Source organism: Mchenga conophoros, linkage group LG4 (genome assembly GCF_057382185.1).
Source record: "Mchenga conophoros isolate Kocher_MC1m ecotype Shallow Benthic linkage group LG4, M_conophoros_male_GT1.1, whole genome shotgun sequence".
NCBI lineage: Eukaryota > Metazoa > Chordata > Actinopteri > Cichliformes > Cichlidae > Mchenga > Mchenga conophoros.
The window spans coordinates 34,714,718-34,739,598 of record NC_140529.1 but is presented as its reverse complement, the minus strand read 5'-3'; the positions used below and the strand labels follow the sequence as shown (position 1 = coordinate 34,739,598).

The window sequence follows — 24,881 nt, the reverse complement described above, 5'->3', positions numbered from 1 at the left end:
CAGTTTCACCATAATCAGCCCATTATAATCCCATCCAGACCTTCCACAGTCTGCTACCAACCAGCATTAATTTTTAGCCCAGTCTGTTCATGTTCATCTAGCCTCATTTTTCCTTCACTCCCAGCCCTGCTTTGGTCCCAGGGTAGTCTATCACACTTAAAGCTTACCCTCTTCACAGGCACTTATACACATTTAAAGCATTTGACTAACTGCCAGGCAAAATTGACTTTGGGATGAAAGACCAGGGGGCTTTTAAAAAAATGAAAGGGGGAATTCTGCATCAGGACACAGGAGCACTGATTTAATGGAAAACAAAAAAAAGAAGGGGGAGCGGGACTGAGAGAGAGAGTTTTATTCCGCAGAAGTAGCCGAGTCACGCACAGGGCTTTCTCTTTTTAATGATGGAGCAGGGGGGTTGGGTATGGGAATATGGGGCTATGACAGAAGGTACTTGTGAATAGTTTTTAAATGGTGGGGGCGCTGAGGGGGTGATGCTGCTGTGTTACATTGTGCTGGATGGGAGAGAGGAAGCCCCATGCTCTCCCACTTCCTTCCTTCTGTCGGCCTCATCCACTGTGTTTACCCTCCCACCCTCTGGCAATGAAAGAAAGCCGGACGAGCACTGGCCTTGCTGGTGAATGAAGCCCTGACGTCACTTGCCCACACACACACACAAACTGTAAGGAGTGTGACTAATAGCATACTAACGCCCTTTGTGTTGTCTCTGTTATACCTGATTCATGTCTGGCTCCCAGGGGAAGGAGGCCCTTGGGTTATTGAAATATTCAGAGACGTTAGATGTTAGTACAGGTGAATCAATTAAACCAGTCAATAAATCCCCCATCCCCTCAACAGGGACTTAAGGACAGGGGTGTATTACAGCACTATGCTACATTCAAGCAAAAACACCACCATTCTATACTGTATTGAGTTTTTACTCCCTGATATTGCATGTAATGATTTCGGCTTATGGAGCAACATATTCGAATTAGATTGAGTCAATACGTGTTTGATAGCAGATATCATTAAATGGCTGGTATGTTGTAATAGGAGAGAAGGGAGACTGTGAGTGGGAGAGAAGGTGGAGAATTTGGTTTCGAGAGCAAATTCCTATTATCACAGATGAAACAAGCCCAAAGCACGCTGAAGCTGAGATATGCATCTGCAAAGACAAACATGGAAGTACATTCATTGTCATCCCGAGATATCTTATCAGTCCTTATGAGGTAAACGGAATTAATGTCAAAGGACTTCTTTATGCTTTACAGTCAAATTCAAATCATTTCTCGGCTTGCTAGCTAATCATAATGTACTCCTGTTTAATTAACCCCTTAATGAGGAGTGGGCAGTATATAGGGGTCGCTTATCTTATTTGGGATTTCATGTTTTAATTATCACCAAATAGAATCATGGTAGCTAACTGTGTAAGAGAAACAGATAGAAATCAAAGAAAGATCCAAAACTATAAAATATAACCTGACTATATGTATGTCCTCTGCTTAGTTTCACTTAGACTGTCAGATTTTGATTAATAAAAAAACCCAAAAAACTAAGAGGTCTAGGAAATTTGTAGTCGAAGGGTGTGGAGGGGGTATATTTGCTGTTTTTGAAATTTGCTTAGTTCCACTGATTTCTCAGGTTTGGATGAGTTGGTAAAAATAACAAAGTGCAGGGAAAAAAGTAATTTTTGGCATTTAAATGTCTGAATTCACAGAGACACCCATGGTTAGCACTGTTGTCCACCCATTATACTGAGTCTAAACCCACTTTACCTCAGTTTCGATCCCCTAGGTGGGGTTCGTTACAGCCCAGATACCACAAATGGTTCTGGTATGGACAGGAATCAGGGAAACTAACAGTAAATCCCTTGCCTGCAGGTTGGACTGACAGTAATCGTGGCTCACGAGTTGGAGCCCCAGCTTGGACAGCCTTGGTCGTTGTGTCCTTGGGCAAGACACTTCACCTACCGCCTACTGGTGATGGCCAGAGGGGCCGATGGCGCGATATGGCAGCCTCGCTTCTGTCAGTCTGCCCCAGGGCAGCTGTGGCTACAACTGTAGCTTGCCTCTACCAGTGTGTGAATGCGAGAGTGAATGAATAGTGGAGTTGTACAGTGCTTTGAGGTTCTCGAAAAGCGCTATATAAATGCAATCCATTATTATTATTTAAAAAAAAGAAGCAACCCTAGACAACTCTTTAGCACAAAAAGTTTAGTTTAGTTTAGTTTAGTGAACCTAAGGGCAGGATAAATAATGTACAAAACACACCCTTATTAACACAAATGATATCACAGTTATTTAAGCAAATCCAATACACCTCTCAAATTTATGTGTTAATTGCAATTAAAAATAGTGCGTTAAAAAATAACACATTTAATCACACTTTGCATTCCAAGCAAAGGGGAACTTTTGTCAATGCACGACTTCCTGGTATACCGATTTTACCGATGCACCCATCAGAGCTACAAAGAATCAGAACAAAGCGTATTGCTAGGACTGATCAGAGGCAAGTTTAATTTCAAAAGACTACCCAACAGAAGCCTTGATAAAAGTGTGATTTTGTGCAAACTGTGCAAAAAAGGAGTTGGCATACCATTGAAGCACTTCAACCTTACGTCACCATCTAAATGCAAAACATGTTGCAGTGAGCACAGAAACTGTGGGAACTGTTAGCGCTAGCAGTGCCAGTTCGGCAGCCCAAATAACTGGCTTCAGGACCAAAATTAGTAAGTCAACATTGGACAAACTTACAAATTCTCTCGCAAAATGGATTGCTCTGGACTGTAGACCACTATCAGTGGTAGAAGATAGAAGCAAGCAAAATTAGATGCATTACAGACAGCCCTGCTAATATGGAGGAACTACACCAGGAGCAAACAAGACTGGGGCAAGAGAAAGAACCAATCATACAGGATGTTTCCACAAAGTAGAATTCAACGCTGGATATGGTTTCTCGTCTACTAAAGAATCAAGAGGCTGTTTTTGCTGCTTTAGACAAACAAAAGCACAAACTCCATCAGAGCTGGTAATACTCCAAAAGCTGGCAACTGTTCTTGAGCAATGCAGGTAAATAAAACTATTTCTAACTTATTGTTACTGTTTCTTCAAAAAGCTATATGGTTGAGTTATTGTGTAGATTAATAATTACTTTCTTGAACTGTCTACTACAGATTTGTGGTTTTACCTGCTTTCTGCCATCTGCATCACATCATGGAGATCTCCAATGATGACTCAAACTACATGGTGAAATCCAAGACTGCTTTCACAAAGGACATAGCCCAACGTATAGCACCTCCAGTTTTTTCAGCAGTCTGTGCTGCTAGGCGGTAAGCTTGTTGCAATTCAGTTTAATTATGTATCTGTGATCCGTCAAGCATCTTTGTGTCTCATCCTTGAATGTGAAACAGATGTCCATGGGCAACAGGGCCTCTCTACCAAACATACGCAAGTAGGGTGAGTACCCAGTTGCTTCATTCTGTGTGCAATTGTACACGTGTGCTACATGACTGATGGAATGATTACACATGTATTTCTTCTTGGGATCCAAGGTTGCCACAATGGAAAGTAACGTCCGGTTAAATCTCTCCGGCTGTGGATCTCCTTGGGGATGATAAAGGGTTGTCCGGGATTTCAGATTCCTTACACTCTTAGAAGATCTTGAATCAGCTTACTCTCGAAATCATGTCCCTGGTCCAAATGTATTCATGCCGGAAGTCTGTCGAGAACATTGATTAGTCTCTGCTCATGTTCTTCCAAAGTCCTTCCAAACACTGTCAAATCTTCAAGGTACACTATTACCTTAATCATGTGCATGTCTCCCACCGCTTTGTCCATTACCCTTTGAAAGGTTGCAGGAGCTCCTGTTATCCCCTGGGGAATCCTCTCAAACTGAAAGAATCCCAAAGACATTTGAAAGCAATTTTCTCCTTGTCCTCTTCGGCCATGAAAATTTGGTACTATCCACTTTGCAAATCCAAGACTGAGAACCACCTGCTTCCAGATAAACAGTCCAAAACCTCATCAGTACGAGGAACTGTGTATTGAATAGTACAGGAATAGTTCTGCGATTCAAGGCTCGATAGTCCACACACATGTGCAACCGCCCCGTTTTCTTTCGTGCCAGGACAATGGGGGAAGCATAGGGACTCCTTCATTTTTTTTATTATTCCTGCTGCCAGAAGTCCTTGAAGGTGGTTGTGTAAGTCATCTAAATCAGCTGGGGCGACACGATGGGACCGCTCTCAAAAGCAGGTATGGTCAGCCAGACGGATGTGGTGCTGCACTCCTTTAGCCAAACCCACATCCCATTCATCCGTCGAGAAAACTTTACCTCTCTCTGCAAGTTTCTGCCTAAGCCTCTGTTTCTATTCAGCTAGAATCAATATTTACTTAAAAACTTTGTTCACACATCATTTGAGATATAAAAAAAAATTAAATTAGATTACATTACAAAAAGATTAAAAGCTCATTAATATTTCTGTAGTGGCGAATTTCTGTCCCAAGCTTTGAAAAAATAATTCTTCCCCTTCTTAATGTGAGCTGTCCAGGTTTATTTCTGACTCATACATACAAACAAAGCTATCATATCACAATGTCATAGTCAAAAAACTGTTTGCTGCAACAGCGCACATTTCCAATGCTGTGCTGGCTCATTCTATTCCACTACCACACGTACGGCATACAGTGCTCATCTTACCCAACACAAATTAAACACACAGTATATATTTTCCTCATAACATCTTATACAAATCAAACATGTAACACAATAAACCAAACAGTACCGAAAATATTCTTCTATGGATTGGCTCTAACAATTTCCATCGTCAAATAATAAAACTGATTTCTGGTTTAACTAAATACACAAGGCAGTATTAATTTTGACCCGTTTTCATTTTCACTCCTGTTATTTGTGTTCCAGTTGAGTTACATTTATTTAACCTTTGTCCTTAGCTGAGCTTTTTAACATGCAATGGGTTAAAAAAAAATACAGTTTTCATTCTCATATAATACAGAACACACAAAATATAAAAACTACAATAAATACACAAAACAGGGTACACCGTTTTAAATATATCTCTGAAAAGTAATACTTTAATTTATTAATAGATAAAACAGCTACAGTCCTACTTTGCTCTTCGACAACCCCTAACCTTTGCAGGGAAAGAGCTCATATCTGTAATTAATATGATTGCCTTTTATTGTCTAAATTTAGGTGTGTAGAGTGATATTTTATAGTTGTCATGCTTCAAGTCACTCTGTTACTGTCTTTAGCAATATCTAAGATAAACGCCTTGCAGGCAGCCTGTTGTTACATTTAAGGACTAATTTTAAAGACGCACACACACAAATGAATAAGACTCTCAAAGCTAAGTAGGCTGTATTTTTTTAAGATGTGACAATGATGCCACTGAAGAGGCTTTTCAGAGCCTGACTGCATCAGAATAGGAGTTGTAATAAATATGACATTTTTATAATATCAATGGTAGTGAATTCACTTTTTATGTCTTATAATGTCTTGTTTCCACTTGAGCTAAACTGTAATTTTGTGCTCTTTGGCGTAACCTACAGAAGGTCAATAGAGCTTATGGTGGTGTGATAAACTATTAATTAGACAATAATAATCCCCCCACCCCCCCAAACCCATTTTCTCCCTATTCAATAAACTCCTTAATGTGATCTCATGACAGGACATGCAGTCTGAGATGATGTTACGCTCTCGCAATTTGGTGTAGTTTGCTGCAATAAATGATTCCGTTTGGTTATCGGAGTATTATTACAATAAGCGCTTATTTTTAGAAAAGAGCATAAAAGCCTGATTAGGTTATTCTTAAACTGGAGCATTCAGCGTTCCACATTTTAATCACCACTCATCCTTGTCAAATAGGATATACTGCAGCCCCCTCTGCACCACATCCGTCTCCTACCTCGCCCTCCTACTCAAAATGTCCAAAGACACGGTGTTACTCTCATTAGGATGCTGAATGCAGAGAGGAGCCCTGATCTATTCAGAATTGCTCCTACAAGAGCGGGGACCTCCTCCCCTTCAGAGGGGGCATAGAGCTCCAGATTAAAAGTCACTGTGTTCACCACCCTGCTAAAGCACTCCCATTAACAGACATTACATTACCTACCCCACATGTTCAAATCTCTAACTGGGGGCTTCATACCACTTGTCATTACATGCTGGGATAAAAGTCTTTTTAATGTTAACATCGTCACATTCACTACGCCACCTCCCTACTTCAAATGAAATCCACTTATTACTGTCCGTTCTGTGGCGCTGCCTAGTCGGGACGCCGATTTTGTGAACAATTAATCCGTATTTAAGGTTGTTAAGTGTGTTGATACACTGAATTCCTGCGCGCTGAGGGGAGAAGCCAAAGCCAGCAGCTAATCAAAATGTCTCTCAGCGATTTACAGAGCAATGCAAACTGCACTTTTTTTTTCCTTTGGAGGGGTAGGTGGGGGGGGGTTACACTAAAACCTTTTCCCAGTGTTTCTGAGCTGAGCGTAAGTTGCTCCCAGCTGTTTTGGAGAGGAGGACTTGGTTCAGCATTTCTGGGTTTCACGCTGCCCTCGCTTTCCTTTTTTTGTCGTTTTTTTAGCTCAGTGTAGAATTTCTTGCAGGAGGTCACACTAAAGCATGTCAACTCTGGCTCCATGTGGCTGTTTATGTGTGTGACATTTCTGTGATGGGGTCAGACTATGCCGTGTTCAGTGCGTGTATCATCATACTTTTTTGGTCAGTGTACAATGTGCATGAGCAAAGTTGAACTGGTTTCTTTAAAAGAAACAAAGTTGTAGTACATCTGGAACACTGTATCCGTTGCTCACTCTTAACAAATATAATAAACAGAATACTGGCACTTATAATAAATATTGTTTTTTGTATTTTTATTTATGCATGAGTTACTGCCATCATCAGCTCAATCCAAAAAACAATAATGTGCCATTTTGCTGAAACAAACATTAATCATTGCATCTGCGTGCCCTGGATTGAAGTCAATGAAAAAAAGTAATCCTCAAAAAGTAAAAGGTACTATGTCATTTACAATTAAAAGTTAGGTTCAAACAAACACAAAGGGAGGGTTAGAGTTGCATTTTAGCCACATGCTAAACAAAAAAAGATCCAGAAACTATACAATTCTACCTTTTAAATCAGATTTCTAACACAGATTTTTTACAGGTTTTTTTTTACATCTACAAGACTGAATATGCTAAACAGATTTTTAAAAACTGAAATAAAGGGGTAGATGTAGAGCTGGGCGATATAAGATTTTTTCATATCACGATATGTTTTTTTCATTTCAGGCGATAACGATATCTATCACGATATAAGCCAAATAACTATATTTGTAAGATTTAAATGTGCCGTTGCTCACAAGTAAAATGTGAAATAATCAGCAGCTTGTTTTTATTTATATATTTATTTCCCATAATAAGTTCAACAGGGTAGATGTACTTAAGGAACATGAGACTTTTTCAGATAAATAAAGGCAAATATTGCAAACTACACAAAAGACAGCCGCTGTCAAACAAAACAGACTAAATTGTCAATTCCACTTAGAAACAAAATATTAATTCTAAAAATAAATCTTAGTTTGTTTTACAGAAGAACAGACAAAATTGACTAACTTTTGTCAATATCAAGTAAACTGAGAACTAAAAGGAAATTCTCAATCTCTCCTTGTTGTATAGCTTAGCTTTTCAAACAGTTTTAACAGTTACTTTAGTCTGACAAAAGCCGAATGACGAATTAGCGCTTCCAGTCAGAGACTGAGGCTACGTCCACACGTACACGGGTATTTTTGAAAACGGAGATTTTCCGTTTTCGTTTTAAAAAATAATCCCGTCCACACATAAAGGCAGAAATGAAGGAAAACGCTGCTATGAACATGCCAAAGCAGCAGGTGGAGCTAGATTCCTAACCGTGCAGAAATGTTGGCCAATCAGAAGTCTAGAAGCCTCGGTGGGAAAAAGTAAACAAAGCTGGGGCATAGAAGCAGAACCGAGTCGTATGTGTGGAGGGACAGTAACTGTGTGTATATGTAAGCATTTAAACACTGCAGAGAGTAGAATTAACAGTAACAGTATTGTAGAAATTCATTTCACCGAAACAATAACGTGGTGCACAGTGTGACGTCAAAAAATGCGCACACCTTTGACGCTGCGTTTTCTCCGTTTTTCTAGTCCACACGTAAATGCAAAAACTGAGTTTTCAAAAATCTTCGTTTTCAGTGACCAAAAACGCCGTTTACGTGTGGACGAAAGGTGCAAACGCATAGAAAAATCTGCGTTTTCAAAAATACCCGGGTACGTGTGGACGTAGCGCATGCACCAGTTTATTGTATTTCCAGACTTGCTTTCGGCACAATTTACAGTGCACGCTACTCTGTTTTTTGTCAGACTTGAAATAGCCGAAATACCTTCACACTACGGAACTTCTATGGCTCTTCCGTTCGACAATCTCTCCGGCATTGGAACCATCATCTGTTTTCTCTTCAGTAACCTTCGGTCACGCTCGGTTGATTTTTCTAGTCGGCACACTCATTTCCTCCATTACCCGGGCGGTACGGTGGCTGGCCGCTTCCCAAACAAATACACGTGTGCGGCTTGGCACTTGTGCTGTACGTAACAAGTCACGTGACGTGACGCTGCGGCTGTGATTGGTTCGGCTCTGCGCTACATAATTTGGATTGGCTGCTCTTTTTTTTTTTTTTTTTTAAGAGGACAAGAGCGGCGAGGTCTATCGCGATAGTTAAATTTTTCTATCGAGAAAAGGTTATATCGCGATACATATCGTTATCGTTCTATCGCCCAGCTCTAGGTAGATGTAAACCTAACCGTATCACCATCACAAACTCTGGGGTCACTGGTGACCAGGTGGAGGTTAAGAGTTTAAAATGGATAACAGGAAACAATTCAGTGATTTTTTTTTTAACAGAAATGTGTTTGTATCCCATTTTAGGTGGAGGTACCATTGAAATGTAAGGAAATACACTTTATGGACAACTGAATATAGGATTGTCAAATAAATCGATGCAATTGATACAAATTACTATTGGATTCGATGCTCATTTGCAACAGTATCAATACCAACAGGCAGGCACACAGCCCCTCCCCTCACTAGCAGCTGAACACATGAGCAGCAGTCACCACACTGACCGACACGTTTTGAGACAATGTGAGAGGTCAGCATAGCTCCAGTTTCAACAATGTTAAACTCATAAGTGTTAAGCTGGCAGGAGCAACATTAGCCATCTGTTATAATTCGTTATCATTAAGGCAGCAGTTAGCAGCTACAGCTAATAACAAAACCATAATGTTAATGTGGGAGCCAGGAAGCAAACATTATCAGTCCAGCCCATAGATTATGTTAATTTAACAGGATAACATAATTATTTGAGTCTAAAAGGTGTAATTTTCCTCTTAAAGTCCCAGATAGATGCTGTCAACCAACAACTAGAAAGAAACAGTGGCAGCCTACCTTGACAACTCCATGTGAGCAGCAAAGAAAATCATCTGACGTCAGTTTGAGTGTTTGAAATTTTGCCTCTTTTTCATATTTTAAATTTTGTTGTTTTTGGTACTGAAAATGGTTTTGAAATTGGGTTTGAAATTCTAGTATCGTGACAACACTATCCTCTTACACACGGAGTTGCTAGCGCAGTTATCTTTCACTCCTCCATAATTACATGTTCAGCTAAAGATGAATTGATGCTGGTTTGTTACAGTTATTACAGGGGTGTAATCTGCCTGTCATAACTTAGATTACCATGTGTAATTCTTGCTCTGTATTATTGTCATTTTCTAAAATAATCCACTGATTTTTCGTAGCCCTCTATTTGCTTTGCTGGTTTATGTAACAGGATGCATCTGTTAGGGAACAAAAATATTTTTATCTGGATACAAATGGAGATGACTATTTGTTTTTCTTCATTGACACTTCTCAATTTATTGCATTAAAGTGGGTGTTCTGCAATCACTTGTGATAATAGTGACGTGCAGCAGTTGGCTGTCACAGTCACATTATGCTTTTATCATTATGATTCTTAGTTTGGACTAAATACAGACGCTGCAGTTTGGCAATAAATTGTAATATCTGACATTTTTTGAGGTTTTAACAAGAACCTGAAGGCATCAAGTTTATCTATGTTTCATAGGAGTCTACATTTAGTACTGCATTACTGCTCATGAAAATTATATAATTTATATATTTTTCACATCACACTGAAGTCGCGTCAAACTAATGTGCATAATGTCTTTCAGCATGAGGCTTGGCAAGTATAAGTACTCCTATAAAACTCTAATATTTGGGATATTTTTTGTTTGGCAGTTTTACAGATTTGTTGCTCTTAATATTTAACTGTTAACACGCCTTTATCCCTAAAAGTCGACCTTTTTCTGCATATGAACATGGTCAAATTTGCAAATAATGAGGTGAGCGTATGTATAAGTAACAGTTGGTGCTGAAATTTCAGACTGCTCCAAACATTTCGTTTGAAACCATTTTTTTCTGCTAGTTGATGTTTTTAATTTCATTGAGCCAAAGGTCCCTAAAATAGTCACATCAGGCACACATCTGGTTGTGAGCACACAACCCCCATCCACCTGATGTTTATGAGGCACAGCCAATCAGAAGAAGGACAAATTAAAGGGAGAGGATGTAGGATAAATAATGATCATTCTGAACTGTGAATCATGCAAAAGTACTCTTAGTACAGTAGTGAAGTCTTTAAAAACAATGGAGCTGGACATGCTTGCAGGCATTATATATGTTAAAGTCTTCTGTTGAACAGAATGTGTAGATTAAAATATATATAGATCTTTGGGGATATTAGCTATAACAGTTCTGCTGATAGGTTTGATCCTTGATCATTTTCTTTTTAAAAAATATATTGCCTTCACACATTTCCAGTATCAGTGCAGCTGCTTATTATTTAGAGTCTGAACACAGTGTAGGAAAAAAAACCAGGCCTGTATATGACTCAGGTGTGTAAAAGCTCGACTATTAGTTTGACGTCATTGTTGTATAACGACAAAAACATGCCAGAATTGATAATAGCGGGTAATAAGCTTGGAGGCGTTCAATTCCGATAGATGGGATAATTTGGAAATGGTTCTCAGCTGCCATTCCCATCAATGACAGAAAAGGTCACACACTACTGTTTTGCTTATTAAAACTACACAGAAGGCAACTTATTTCTGTGATACTGGTAAAGTGGTGTTAATTAATTAATTTGTTTTGTTTTGTTTTGTTTTTGTGGTCATTTCAAATACAGTTTCCCCTGGGCATGTTAAAGCAGTGGTTCTCAAATAGCCAGTTTAGAGCCTGCGTATGATTGAGGACTGCATGGGGAAAATGGACACATCAGTGAAAACACTTTCAGTTAGAGTGTGTACCATGTCTGCTCAGCACAGTGCTTTATGTTGTTAATAATCATTTTCATACTGGTTTAGAGTTTTTCAACCATATCCAAGGTGGCTGTTTTTTAATATTGACAGTATCTGTCACTGTTAGGAAGATTTAACCTGCTTCGATGACTAAAACAGGGGAACTGAAATTACAGACATACTCTGTTAGTTTCCTGCTGGGCTGCAATATCATGGTATGACATGAACTATGTGATAACATGATTGCATTGCTATCCTAGGCCTCAGTCCTAGTAGGCGTAGAGATTACTTTACAACCCCGAGGCAACCACTGTTTGCAGGGAAAACTGGTTAGTCAGTGGTTGTTGGAAGTTGCTGGTAGGTGAAATGAGTTGCTAAAGATTCGGTCATGCAGGCCTAAAGTCTAGTGCAGGGGTGGGCAACTCCAAGCCTCGAGTGCTGGCGTCCTGCAGGTTTTAGATCTCACCCTGGGTCAACACACCTGAATCAAATGATTAGTTCATTACCAGTCCTCTGGAGAATTAGCAGACTACCCCAGTTAAATGGTGGTGAAACTGTGGAAAGTGGAATGCAAATCAGAAATAAAGCTGGTTTGCCTTCAAAGCGAAAATGGGACTTTTTAAAATGTACTGGTTGCAGCAGTAAGTCACAAGTTTTACTTTGACATTTTTCACTTTCCCGTTTGCGTTGCCCTTTCACTACTGCCTGGTGAGTAGTTGGCAAGCGTTTGCAGATAAGTTGGCATCTTTGATACAAACCACAGTGACTTGCTGGCTACCAAAGCCATCACATGGAGGTTTTTGGTTCTGCACTCTCTTTGAAATCTATTTCATCTACTGACAGCGACCAGTCGCCATCCAGTCAGCTGTTATACATTTTTCCCTAGCGACTTGTGGTTGCCAGGTGATCACCGACCAGTATCTAGACCTGTGTGCAGAGGCATTAAGAGGTCAAAACTCCAGCTAGACTTCAATTACTCGACCAACATATTTGACTTTTTGCCTTATCAGAGCACATCATCAAAATCAATCTTATTTAAGATGTTATAGACAACATTTTACATAGGACGGGTACAAAGTCGGAAAAAAAAACAGTCATCTACATTCACAAAGATATCTGAAAGTTAAACATCTACAAGGATGGGCTGATATGGTCAAGTGATTTCAGGCCAATCACAGACAAAGGGGAGTGTCCAAGAAGAAACATGGGTGGAATGATGTTTAAATTTTGCTCCATAATGTCTTTGGACGTCAACACCAAGTGAGCACACAGTTTTGTATTTTTGGTACCTATACTTATTTTATTTAAAAAGTTGATATGTTTCCATTTTGACCCCGGCAAAAAGCCACAAGCCAAAATATGTCAGTCAAGTGAGTGTTGCTGGAGTTTTTCTCTCTTCTGACTTTATTCTCTCCTCAGTGCATCTTGGAAGTGGGTGAATTTGTGCCAAAGACCTCTATTTATTTATTTTTTTTTTCATTCTTATGAAAAAAATTATGATAGCAAGGGCTGCACTTTGAGAACCATATGCTAAAGGACAAAATACACTTCAGCATTTCCACTGCTAAGGGAGCTTAATGGTTTGCACTATTTAGGTAGTGGCAAAGCCCCAGAGTGTGCACTTTTTGCTGTGTATAAATGTAATGGTTGGAGCCTGGTTTGATGCACATCCATGTATCAGGACAAAGCTCGCTGCATCTCTAATTGGAGTGAGGAGTCACTGCGATTCAACAATGCTGTGCAACAGCCCCACTTTGAAGTTAACAAGAGCGTTTTTTTATATGTAACATTAAGTCGAGTCCCCCACACACTTACATCATTTACACACACGCACTCCAAGCTAGCCGCTCCGACTGAGCACCTTTAATCACAAAAACGTTTGTTTCTAATTAGAACAAGTAATGTCATTACAAGTCTTCCTTTACTACTCAAGGTCAAAGTGAAGGTCATCAATACATGATTTCACAAATGGAGTTGTGGACTCTCTTCCAGCTACATAGTGTAGAGTAAAAATGAGCAAATGCCTGAGAAATAATGAGAACAGCAACAGTTTAAAATAAAAACGATTACGATATTAACTGCCTGTGCAAGTGAAGTGCTATTCTTTAAAGCAAAGGAGAATGCTATGACTGCATATGTTCTATTTGAAAAACATTTTCTGTTACATGACTGCAACACACCACTCAACTGTCTGCTCACTATAAAGAAAAATAAATTAGATTAGTTATAAAATGGGACGTTTTTAGCACTGATGCTGTCATATTGCTGGTGTTTTGCACATTAACAACATACAGAACAAAGTGAATTATTTAACCAAAGGAGTTCTCTGCAACATATGATGCCAGATTTTACACTGGAACAAGGCTCAGCGTTTAACTCGGACAACACGAGTGGAAAAAGGGAGAATAAGTATTTACTAAGTGTCGTGCAACATGTGGAGCAGAGGTGGGTACACTTTTATTTTGTGTGCATCTGTGTGAATGTCTCCGGCGAATCCTCGCGGTTTTACGCATAAACCTTCGTCTTTTTCCCAAACAAACCGACGGCGTGTGCGTTCATGAGTGAGTGATAAGCAACACGCTCTCGGCCCCCATCCATTCAGGCCTCGCCCCAGCCTTCTCTATGAGTGACACACTGACTAATACACAGACAGATAAACACTCACACTGACAAACACGATAAGGCTTTGCCCACAAAACACTGACACGGACTGACTGATGGACGTCTCCATGGAGACTAGTCACCAAGACTGACACAATGTCTCTCGCCGCTGAGCGCCGTGCCAACTGAATCAGAGAGGTGAGGGAGAAGAAATGGAGATAGAAGGCGCGATAAATAGTGTGCAGCACCAGAAAGATTACAAAACAGCGTTGAAATGTTCCGGCCTGCGTGTGGATGCAGTGCAGATCTGCTCTAAAGCGCCACGTGATCGTCTTCGCTGCCCTCCGATCGGCTCCTCTCACACCCCACCACTTACACCTCTCCATCACTTTTCCCCCTTCACACTCCTCTTCTCTCTCTCTACCTCCTTTGTGCTCATCTCCTCGCCCCGCTTTCCTCTCTCTACACCTAAGGCATGTTTATTTCCACACCTCACCTCCTCTGCTGATTTCTCCACCCTTCTTCCTCTGCAGGTTCTTCTCTCCAGCCCATCTCTCTCCCTCTCTGTCTCATTCCCCCCTCTCTCCCTCTCTCTTACTCTCTCCCACGCTGTGCGAAATGGAAGCTCTCACAGAGACCTGAGGTTGCCATAGTAACCTGCCATAGTAACCACTCACCATCTTGCGTCTCTCCGTCACATCGGCGGGGGCTCGGGGCGTCCGCGGCCCTGCTCTGCAGCTCCCAAAGCGGGGTGTCAGTTCGCTAAACCCTGCAGTGTGGAACCGTGGAACAGTCCCTGGATCGAATCTGATTTTGGCCAGACAAAAACTCTAAATGACTACGCCTCTAAGAGGAGAAATAACTGCGTGATAACTGAAAAAAAAAACAACAACTATTTTATCTTCGGATTTGTTTGATCGGTCAGGTCACTGTAAACCCACAGCTGAGAGGAAAAATACAACCATTAAAGGAACAGTTCACTCCAAAATCAAAGATACAGGCCCGTCCTCTAGACTGTAGTGTTGTTCATCCATCTAAATTAATCTAGTATGAGTGCCCTGCTTTTAAAGCTATCAGCTGTTCAGATGCCTGCCTTCTCTTGGATGTATTAGAACTAAACGGCACTCGCCTTGTGGTACTCAAAAATCCAAACTCAACAGCAATGCCAGAATTCATGACCCGGGTACTCTAAAAGCCCACAAACTTTGATGTGAGCAGTTTCATTTAGTAACTATTTTTTTACTTTTTTTTTCTCTCGCACTATGCACCACTGCTCTGTCACTCTTAGAAGCTCTACTCATCCAGTGAACACAGCAGAGAGAGGGAGACCTCTGTTCCTGTGCCAGGAGAAGTCGTCGTGATGCTGACCAGAGTTTTTTTTGTTTTTTTTTTTGCAATGCCTTTAAAAGAAATCCTCTACAGGGGTGTGAAAAGTCGCTTAATCTCCCAGCAAAGTCACTAAGTTAGCAGCAGTGAGGTCATCTGAAGTGTGATGCTCACTACTGGGAGTGTGAGGGAGGTCAGTCACACAAGCTGAGTATACAGTCAACATTTTATAAAAAATAACCAAATCTGAAAATTCTGAATTAAATACTCAACAAATGGATATCCAAATGATTTAGTATTTGGCACAGTCTAATTTTTGGTCTTTATCTACCTGCAAAGACAGGTGAATACCCATGACTGCAGCATGGGTATTCATCATATTAGCTAACTGGATGTTTTCTGGATTGGCCGATGTAGACAGTAGAAAGAAAATAGCTCCTAAGGTGAAACTGATCACAGCAAGGTTTGTGGATTTTTAAAAAATTAGTGGTTTTTTTTGATAAATGTATCATGACTTCTGGAAAGAGAATTTTACGACTTCAATGGTATTTTGTCATGAGTGTAACAGATCTGTTTTTCCTTCTCCTTGTGGGATGTTTGGTTCGGGTGGTTTAGTGTGTCGATATATGATAACTGAAATGTGCAGGTACTTGGACATGATTGATGTGCCATCTTTCGGCTTGCAGATGATTGGCTCCAGGCTGAGGACAGTCTGGTGCCATCGTGGGCAGAGATTTATTCATCTTCCTCCTATTCCAACCTGCCACACGTGTTTCCACCTGTAGCTTTTGCTATGCGGTTTGCTTGATAGACTGAAGGAGTTTGTAGTGGTGGGATGCTGTTTCTTTTGACATGTTTTCCCCATGCTGGGCAGGTAAGTTTATGTATTTTGGTTTATTCCTATCAGTTAGGTCGCCTTCGGTATATTTCTTTAGATAGAACTCTTGGTTATTTTGGTCTTTGGTCACTTTAAAGATGACTATATCAAGTTCAACAAGTTGTTTCTGTGCCTCATCGGGAAAACTAAGATTCTTCACGTTTCTCAACCACCCCACTTTTGCACTTTGAGCACCACAAGGCAAGTAAGGTCTAGTTTTTTGGTATTCATGAGAGGGCAGACAATATCTCCAAAAGTACATAGCAGCTCACACCAAAGCAATCTAGATAGATTGGTCTGGGATGTTCTAACTCTTTAAGTCTCTATTCTAACAGAAAAGTTCAAACTAAGCCTCACTGAGGCTTTAGTATGGGAAGTGCCTTACCATATCAACTGTTTTGAGTTTGATAGAGAAACTTGAGCCTGAACACCTCGCCACTGCACCACCCAATCTGAAAGCTACCACAAGAGAAATATGCAAGAGGGGCACAATATATAAATAAACCAGTACAACTGAGTCAACACTCTACATATATCGCGGGGAGTCCGGGGACTTGGAAAACAAACAGTGAAGACGTGCACAGGTTCATGTGATGGCACCGAGAGTAATCGTCCTAACCATACAGCAGAATCTGCGATTTATCACAGCGATGGCGCGTAGCTTTGCTAACTGCCTCCTCTGGGGCCCTTAACGGCCTCCAGGGACGGCTGCTGGCATGTCTTATCGCCCACCCCCACCTCAGGAGCCGCCATCTCACAGTGACATCAGCACAGCCCCCATTGCTGCCCCTGAAAATACGACAACCTCCAACCAGCTACAAAAAGGACGTTTGGATTACGTGTCATCTTGTGCGACAGCATGCCCACGCTTCTCTCCAGGCATCTCATTGTGATCTCTCAGAGCGCCGTGGAAACCAAACCTGTCTGTGTCAGGCTTGAATCACATGTAAAAACAACAGCGGGAGGAAGAAAAAAAAGAGCGAGAGAGAGAGAAAACATTTAGCATCACACTTTGGTCATCAGGATTATAATTTCATGCTTCTGTTTCTTGCCATCTCCATCATCAATATTTATACTGTCATCAGCATCAGTATGCCACAACTGTTGCGCCTCCGGCCGGCACAGCCAGCCAGTGAGGCAGACAGAGGAGGAAAGGCCTCAGCCCGACTCTGCAATGCTGTATTGAACTCTTATGCCACCACTGACCCGAAACAAACTCCCTCAAGACTCTGTTCATAGATGCAGCCAAGTCGGCAGTAGCTGTAAAGCAGGGTGGTCATTGAGGCTTGACCGCCTTCATTACCCAATCACATTTACTAATACTTAATCTAACCAGGAGAAGATAATATCTCTTCTATTTGCCAAACTCAATATCAGACACTCAGAGCTGACCGCTCTCTCTGGTGAGCTCATTTCAGACAGCACAAACCGAAACTGCATCCTGACTGCCACTCACGGTGACACGAGGAAGAAACAGCCGCTTTCAGCCATCTTTACTAGGAGATGATCGGATTTTCGAGCACCTCCAGGCAGCTCTCCCAATGTGCCTTCATGAACTCATGAGGTAGGAGGGGGAAGGAATCGCCTTAGTTCATTTTTTCAGGCGTCGCTCTTCACTTTAGGTCATGATGAGAATATACTCCTCAGGGGAAATCTCACCATTTCTAATTATGTCAATTCAATGGATTATAGCTTTCATTTTGTGTCATTAACCATTGCCAATCTTCCAACTATTATTCAATAATTAATGTCTGGACAATCATCATGTTCCCCAAAGGGCCAACACCCAGGCCTGGACAGAAGACTCAATCAAACCAATCATGGCTAATTATACCCACCGCGCCATCATAGGGAGCTTAGCATTTCTGCTCTGCACGGGTCAGTGCTCATGCACTCCCTGCCCCCTGGTTGCGGGGATTCAAATTGTGCCACATCATGCACAAAAACAGAATCTCAGATATCCAGGTTCTGGCGTGGCGTGAGCACGTGGCGACTGTGTGCGATACGATCCCAGCGTCTCAGATGGGTCCCTCGTCTTGCTGCATTTTGAGCTGAACGCCGGAGGTTCCTCCCACAATTCTCTGCCTCTCTTGGCTGATCGGTGACTCTCCCTTCACCCTTCAACCCGTGTACATCAGCAAGTCTTGCAGCCATCAATCAGTGACACCGCCGCTCTATGAAGAGATCAGCGGCCAGCTTGCCCTGATTAGAACAGTTTAAGTGTCATCTATAATCTCTATCTGGCTCTGGCTCTTTGTCACAGAAATGAGTGCGTGTGCATAAACACACAGGTATGCACAAACTCAGGCAGACACCATATTTAGGGCAACAGTTACTCCCTTTGCATTCTAATGTAGCAGCGAATTAATGCAGTCCATTGTCCTTTTACAGTAAGGGGACAAAGAAAGGCAAACTACACTTTAACCAGATTAAAAGCACCCTGGCTTCATTTGGGAGATGCACAAATCATTGGGACAATATTTTAGGGGGCAATCATTTATATGCTGGACTCCTCTCATGCCCTTTGCCACCTAGGGTGTTTGTTTTTGGAGGATTTGCTTCGACTTTTATATATCTCCTCTGGAAATAATCCGCAATGGCTCCACTATTCCGACAACGTTAGAGCAGTGGGGGGCTGAGCATTATCTCAAAGTCACACCTTCCCTCTAGGCCAGGTGTGCAGGTGTAATTTACCATGTCCCTGTTAACCTGCTTGCTTGTTTTCATCAAGCTCATCGGCCATGCATAAGTGGTGTGCCTAGGAAATTAAAGAGCAGCTTGGCCTGATTCCTCAAATGACTGAAATTGCTCAGCCGGTGCTTAATTTGTGACACAGGAAGGAGTCAGTGGGATGTGTGTGTCTGTGTGTTAAATTTATCAGGTAACAGTTGAAATTTGCAAGATGACCCACATGCTATTTCTTTTTTTAAGTGGTCAGACTGTAGAAGAGGTTCAGAAAATCCTTCAGGAAAGTGTTGACTGCTATATTTTATTTTATTTATTTTTCCACCTTTCGCACATTTTAGAATTAAAAAGAAAATCTGCCAAATGTCCTTCCTTTGGTTGCCGACAATTTAGACCTTGGAGCTACCAGTGTCTAAATGTTCCCGTTACATGAACAGAGTCCATGAAGAGGAAATCAGATGAATAAAACATTCCACCTGCATCCCATTTAACTAATCTGTGTTAACCTTTCCTTGTGAATCGTGACATTGTTCAATTTTAATAACATGCATATTAGGTCAAGAGGTGTCATGACTTTGCACCTTCAGGACTTCATAGAGATCTGACCTACTGTAAGTTGTGCATTAGATTCCCCCTATTTCAAGGTCTTTACTCATTCAGTACAGGGTCTTCTTGATTTTATTTAAAATTAAAATCCCAATAATGAGGATCACAAGAAATCACGTCCCCCCATCCATAAAAACCACATCACAGAAACTAAATAGACTGCTGTCTTGTTTGAGTGGTCACAATGTGGCTGTCTTTCAGTAAGTGAGGTAACGCTTCGGTTTGTGGGGTTGGTGGGAGGAGGGTAGCAGCAAAGTTCAAGATGAACAAATTCCGGTGACATTCCGGCCTGGCTTTTGCGGCAGTGAGATGTCTTGATATTTTGAAGCGCTGCCCCGAGCTGGAGCACCTTGGCTTTAAATGCGATATCATGTGACAAGCTTTTCATGAAGCCCGAACCTTGCAGTTACTGGTGATGTTGTAAATACAGTTCACGATCAGCTAAGAAAGAAGCCTCGCTACCTCACTATTGACCATAAACCAATATGATTGGATGAAATACATGCTTTTACGAGCAACATAAAAACTTACCATCCTCTTAAAGTTTTACGTCTCTAGGCTTATTTTGGATCCAATAGAAAGGATGTGCAGTGGAATGAGGGCCTATAAATGGTATATGTCGTGGTCATTTGCTCGACTGTTTAGCTACAATGGTGTAGAAATTTATAGGTACTGTAAAGAGCTTTGAATTGCGGGGTGTAAAATGCAAGCAGCAAACAGTTCTACTTTAGCAGTATGAGAGCATGGGAGGAAATCCATACTGACACAAGCCATCTTCCAGTTAAAAACACACACACACACTTCTTCTGAACCTCCCTGAAATTCGGCTTCATTTTCTTCCTTCCAGGCATGCAAATCTGCTAAAATGTACACTGTTGGAGGGGCTTCTCGGTGCATCAACACCCCCTTCCCCTTCCCACACATAACTACAGACACACGCAGATCCTTCCAACCTTTTTCTTGTCTAATCCTGCCCCAGTGCCCCAGTTCACCTTCCTACACCCCATTAATAACCTATTCTGTCTGTCATAAAACTCAGGAGATCATCCAGCTGGTCCACAGCACACACATTGCCAGCAATCTCCTCCCGCTAGTCCCAGTCGGTTCGGATTTCTCTCAAACACTGCACATTAGCATTTAAATCCCCTCATAACCATATCATTGTGTTGCAGATAGAGGCAGTAGATCTTCATTCATCAGTCCTAATCTATCTGTTCCTTGTTCTCAGCCGGAGGGGCCCCAGGCTCTGACTCAGAGCTTAACCCACCGCGCGTAAGCCGCAAGGTGCCTGCGCATTTTCCTCCAAATCTGGGGTCATCAACAGGGGCCAGCGAGGGTAGCTGAAGCCCAACACACACACATTAACATTGTAAACTGGTCCGATTAGGGGGGGGGGGTTTAATTGAGTATATTTGAGTGAAAGCTGCGCGTTAAACGGATCATATATTAAGCCCTGTCAACAGCTTGTGCTACAGTGGATGCTCCTCTTATCTCCAAGGTTAGATTAACTTGTGCTGAAAAAGCACACAGAACACAAACAGAAACAAGAAATACATCCCAAGGAGCTGGTGCAAAGTTTGAACTGCGCATACGGACCAAATCCAATCATGCAAATCAATAGAATTGAATCGATTCCCTGTGACACACGTCTGTCTTGTTGTCACGCGTAATTCCTGGATATCAGCCACCTTTAGAGGCCTCTCTCGGATTCCAAACGAGGACAGTTCCCAAATCACATCCGGTCATGATACACGCAGATTTCCAACATATTAGTAGTTTGTAGCGCGTGAAATGCACTTAACTGTCCGCCAGACTCTCTCTCGCGCGCACACACACACAAGCGGACACACCAGACAAACACCAGAATGTCACGAAACTGCACCCGGACTCTGAATGTCATCGAGACACTTACCTTTATTTTATTATGCTTCCATCAAGTCCTGAAACACATCTTCGCTCAAAGCGCGCGTGTCGGTACTCCGAGAGCTCTCACCTTCCCTCAAATAACAGCGTATTCCACTGCAGAGCCGCCGACGCTGTCTTCTCTCCCTCCTCTCGCTCTCCTCTCTCTCTCTCTCTCTCTCTCTCTCCTCCGTCTCCCTCACTGTTTCTTCTCTCTCTCTCTCCCTTTCTCTCTTTTTCTCTCTCCCTCTCTGATTGATTCACCCTTTCCAAGTGCTGCGCTTCTACCGCTGGTAATGAGAATTGTCTCAGACATCTTCAGGTGGATGGAACCACTGGTCGATTCAGAGGGGATGGGCTACACTGCCGGGACAGTTTTTCTTTAAAAAAAAAAAAAAAAAAAAAAAAAAAAATTATATACCTATATATATATATATATATATATATATATATATATATATATATATATATATATATATATATATATATATATATATATATATAGATATATATATATATATATATATATATAGTTATTTTAAATTCTTACTTTTGAAGCAAAAAAAAATGTTAAATGAGTGATTTGCGTTGGTCTGCGTTGCACATAAAACCTAAACAGTCAGTTGCAAACGCGCTCGTAGCATTAAACAACCTATTAATAACGCAAAAATGGGATTACATAATAAATAAATGCATCCAATGTAACAGTAATTATCACCTTCCTATGTGTTATGATTATAATTAGTCACAGGAACCCACACTTTCGTTGCATTTCACTATTCAGCTGCGGTGTTTTTTTTTACATTTGATCCCAGAGACAGTCACGCACGTGTCCATATGCTCGCATAATCTCTATAAAATGACGGTGATGGTGCTGTTTACTGCTTGTTACAAGGAACACTGCTGCTTGGTCGGTTCCCTTGGAAACACTCACGCACACGCAGTGCTGAGCCCCACCTGTACAGCGCTACCTCGTTGGATTTGAGTCCTGCTGCCATTGTGGATCCCGTCGTACGTGGGGCATATACAGTATGCGCGCGGGTATATTGATTGGCATCCTAAGATGGAGGAAAGGAGGGGTATTGTGTTGGGCGCGGGGGGTTGAGCGTGTTTATTTCCCAGAAATTAACTTGCCTTTTTAAAGAATGTGAGCACTAATGTGATTGGTTTCAGGTGATGACAGTTTGGGCAAAGCCTCTCCGGGGATAGGTTATTAAATGTGGGAGTGAGGCGAGGTTTAAGGTCAGGTTAAGGTTGGAGGTCTGCTCGGGGTTGAGTTGTCAATCACTTCAGCAAGATATTAGCGGGGAGATGTGCGGTGGGTGGTTGAGCGTGTGTCCATCAGATAACAGAGGGTAAGAGGGAAGAGGGGATGAGTGTGTGAGTGCTGTGGGGGGATTCAGACGGGTGATTAGTGCTGGATTGATAATGTTCTATATCGAGACTCAGTGGATCACTCTTCTCACATTCTTGCACCTCAACGCCAGCACTTCATCACAGGCACGTGTTTTCATGCACACACTCCTCACACACGTGTCTTCCTTCCAGCACTGCTCCCGGCTATCGCACACACACACATATACACACATACAGGCATGATTTAGATGGGGATCAGGGTTATGACTGACCCCTGCATATTTAGTCTGGATGCAGCAACAGGGTGGCCAACCTGTTCCTCTCTCTTATTAAACATTGCACAGTGCACACTCTACGTGGCCTTGGCTGCTCTCTTCCACTTTATGCACAATATGTTCTCGCTCACTTGACCCCCACCCCCCACTTCCCCACCCCCCCACACACAAACAGCCCCACGCTCTGCAGTGAGGGTCTAGCAGCATCCACGCTCTGTCCCAGTCCTCTGTAATTCCAACAACAACGGCTCTCGCTCAGTGCTTTTTGCATTGCGTCGCTCCTTCGCCCTTCTCTCCACCCCACCCTCCCTCCTCCCCTGCTGCCTTCCTGCCTCCCTCTCTCTCGCTCTCTCTCTCTCTATTAAATTTCCAGTCACACAACAGTGCAGTGGATATCCCTCCCTCTCTCTAACTCTCACACACTCTCCACCAACACGTCCCTCCTTCCCTCCCTACTCCCTGTCCTCCTCTCCCTCCTCTCCCTCCTCCCTCCCACATACATACCTCAGTAGTCTGTGGAGGTGTTGTCGTCGTCCCGGATCTCTCCCTAACACTTGCTCTTGATATTGACTGTTCTCTCCCCTCCTTCACTTTGAACCTCTCAATCTCGCTCACTCTTGATATAAGGCTGCTCTCTTTTCACCTCCAGTTGTCTCACCTCCCCCCTCTCTCCCTTTCTCCTCCCTCCTTGCCTCATTATTTAAAAGAGCCCCCTCACATTTCCTCCTCTTCCTCCCCATCCCACCCTGTTTGTATCTCTGTACTGCAGTGTCTGCTCAGGCTATATGGTATGGAGTATAACCTTCCCTCCCCTCTCTCTCCCTCTCTCCCTCGCTGTGGTGGGTGTGCGGGGCTCGCTCCATCAGGCCAGACTTTAACTGACTGATTGAGTGGACACCACAGGCCGATAAATGAATAAAGATGGGAGCCACTGTGAGGATTAATGTGCCTCATATGAAGACAAAAAGCTTGCCATCTAGTATTTCTGCCTCTGCCCTGTGGATGAGGTTGCTCACGCCTTCTGTGCTCTGCCTTGTATTGCTGTGTGTTATGCTGTGCTGGCATATTGGTTGAGAGATGTGCAGGCGCTCTCTTTGCCCTGGGTTATGTTTAGGTCCTGTGGCCTCGGCGGTAGTTGCTGTGCCGGGGTGAAACCTCTGCCATCGCCTTACTGCGCTGGAATGGCGTGGTGAGAGGAACTGGGGCAGATATGCCGGTGGTGTAGGGAACAGGCCTCCTGCCTTTCTCCTCCTGCCGCTCCCTTCTCACATGCTGTCTCAAGACTGAACTCTTCGCAGCCTCCGAGGCCCTAACAGAGCCCTGATCCGTATCTGATGGCGAAACAGCACGCCACAGGCTGCAGAAATCCTAACCCGTTTGATACCAAATTGAACATTCTGGCTGTCGTGACAAGCAAGCAAGGGTTGAATGCTCCAACGCTTATGGCAGTGTAGACCATAAAACACTTGGCTTTCACCCACAGAAAAACAAGAAGCTCCTTTAAACACGAAGTTAACCAAGCCTGTATCTGCAACACTAAAGCTAATACTCCTCCCTTATCACTAACAGCCCTATCTGGCAACCGCATCCATTAGGGCTCAATGGAGACATTGATCCTCCCACACCCAGGCCAAGTGGACCTCGACCACAAAGCTCCTGAAGACAGATCCAATTTTAGGTGTTATACGCTGCTCTTACCTGCCTCCTTTTCCTCATCGTCTCTTCACATGCACCCTAATCTCATCATCACATCTTCAAACATGACCACCGCAACTCATTCGCACTACGTGGTGAGGCTGAATAATAAGACATGTCTCTCGTGCCTTTCTGTCTCTCGCTCCTGTTGTTGACCACCACCTC

General features: G+C 42.4%; 1 protein-coding gene across 3 annotated transcripts in view; it reads right to left on the bottom strand.

Moving 5' to 3' along the window:
- lrrc4ba (leucine rich repeat containing 4Ba) overlaps nt 1-23,609 on the bottom strand; it is a 45,636-nt gene extending 22,027 nt beyond the window's left edge. Inside the window, exon 1 of one of the 3 annotated variants that reach the window (XM_085272044.1) lies at nt 23,526-23,609. The gene's annotated coding sequence lies outside the window, so the exon portion shown is untranslated. Of the gene's footprint in view, nt 1-14,490; nt 14,578-21,400; nt 21,733-23,525 lie in introns of those variants that run through there. The other 2 variants (XM_085272043.1, XM_085272045.1) reach the window with 2 other exon arrangements.
- Nucleotides 23,610-24,881: the final 1,272 nt, after the last annotated feature.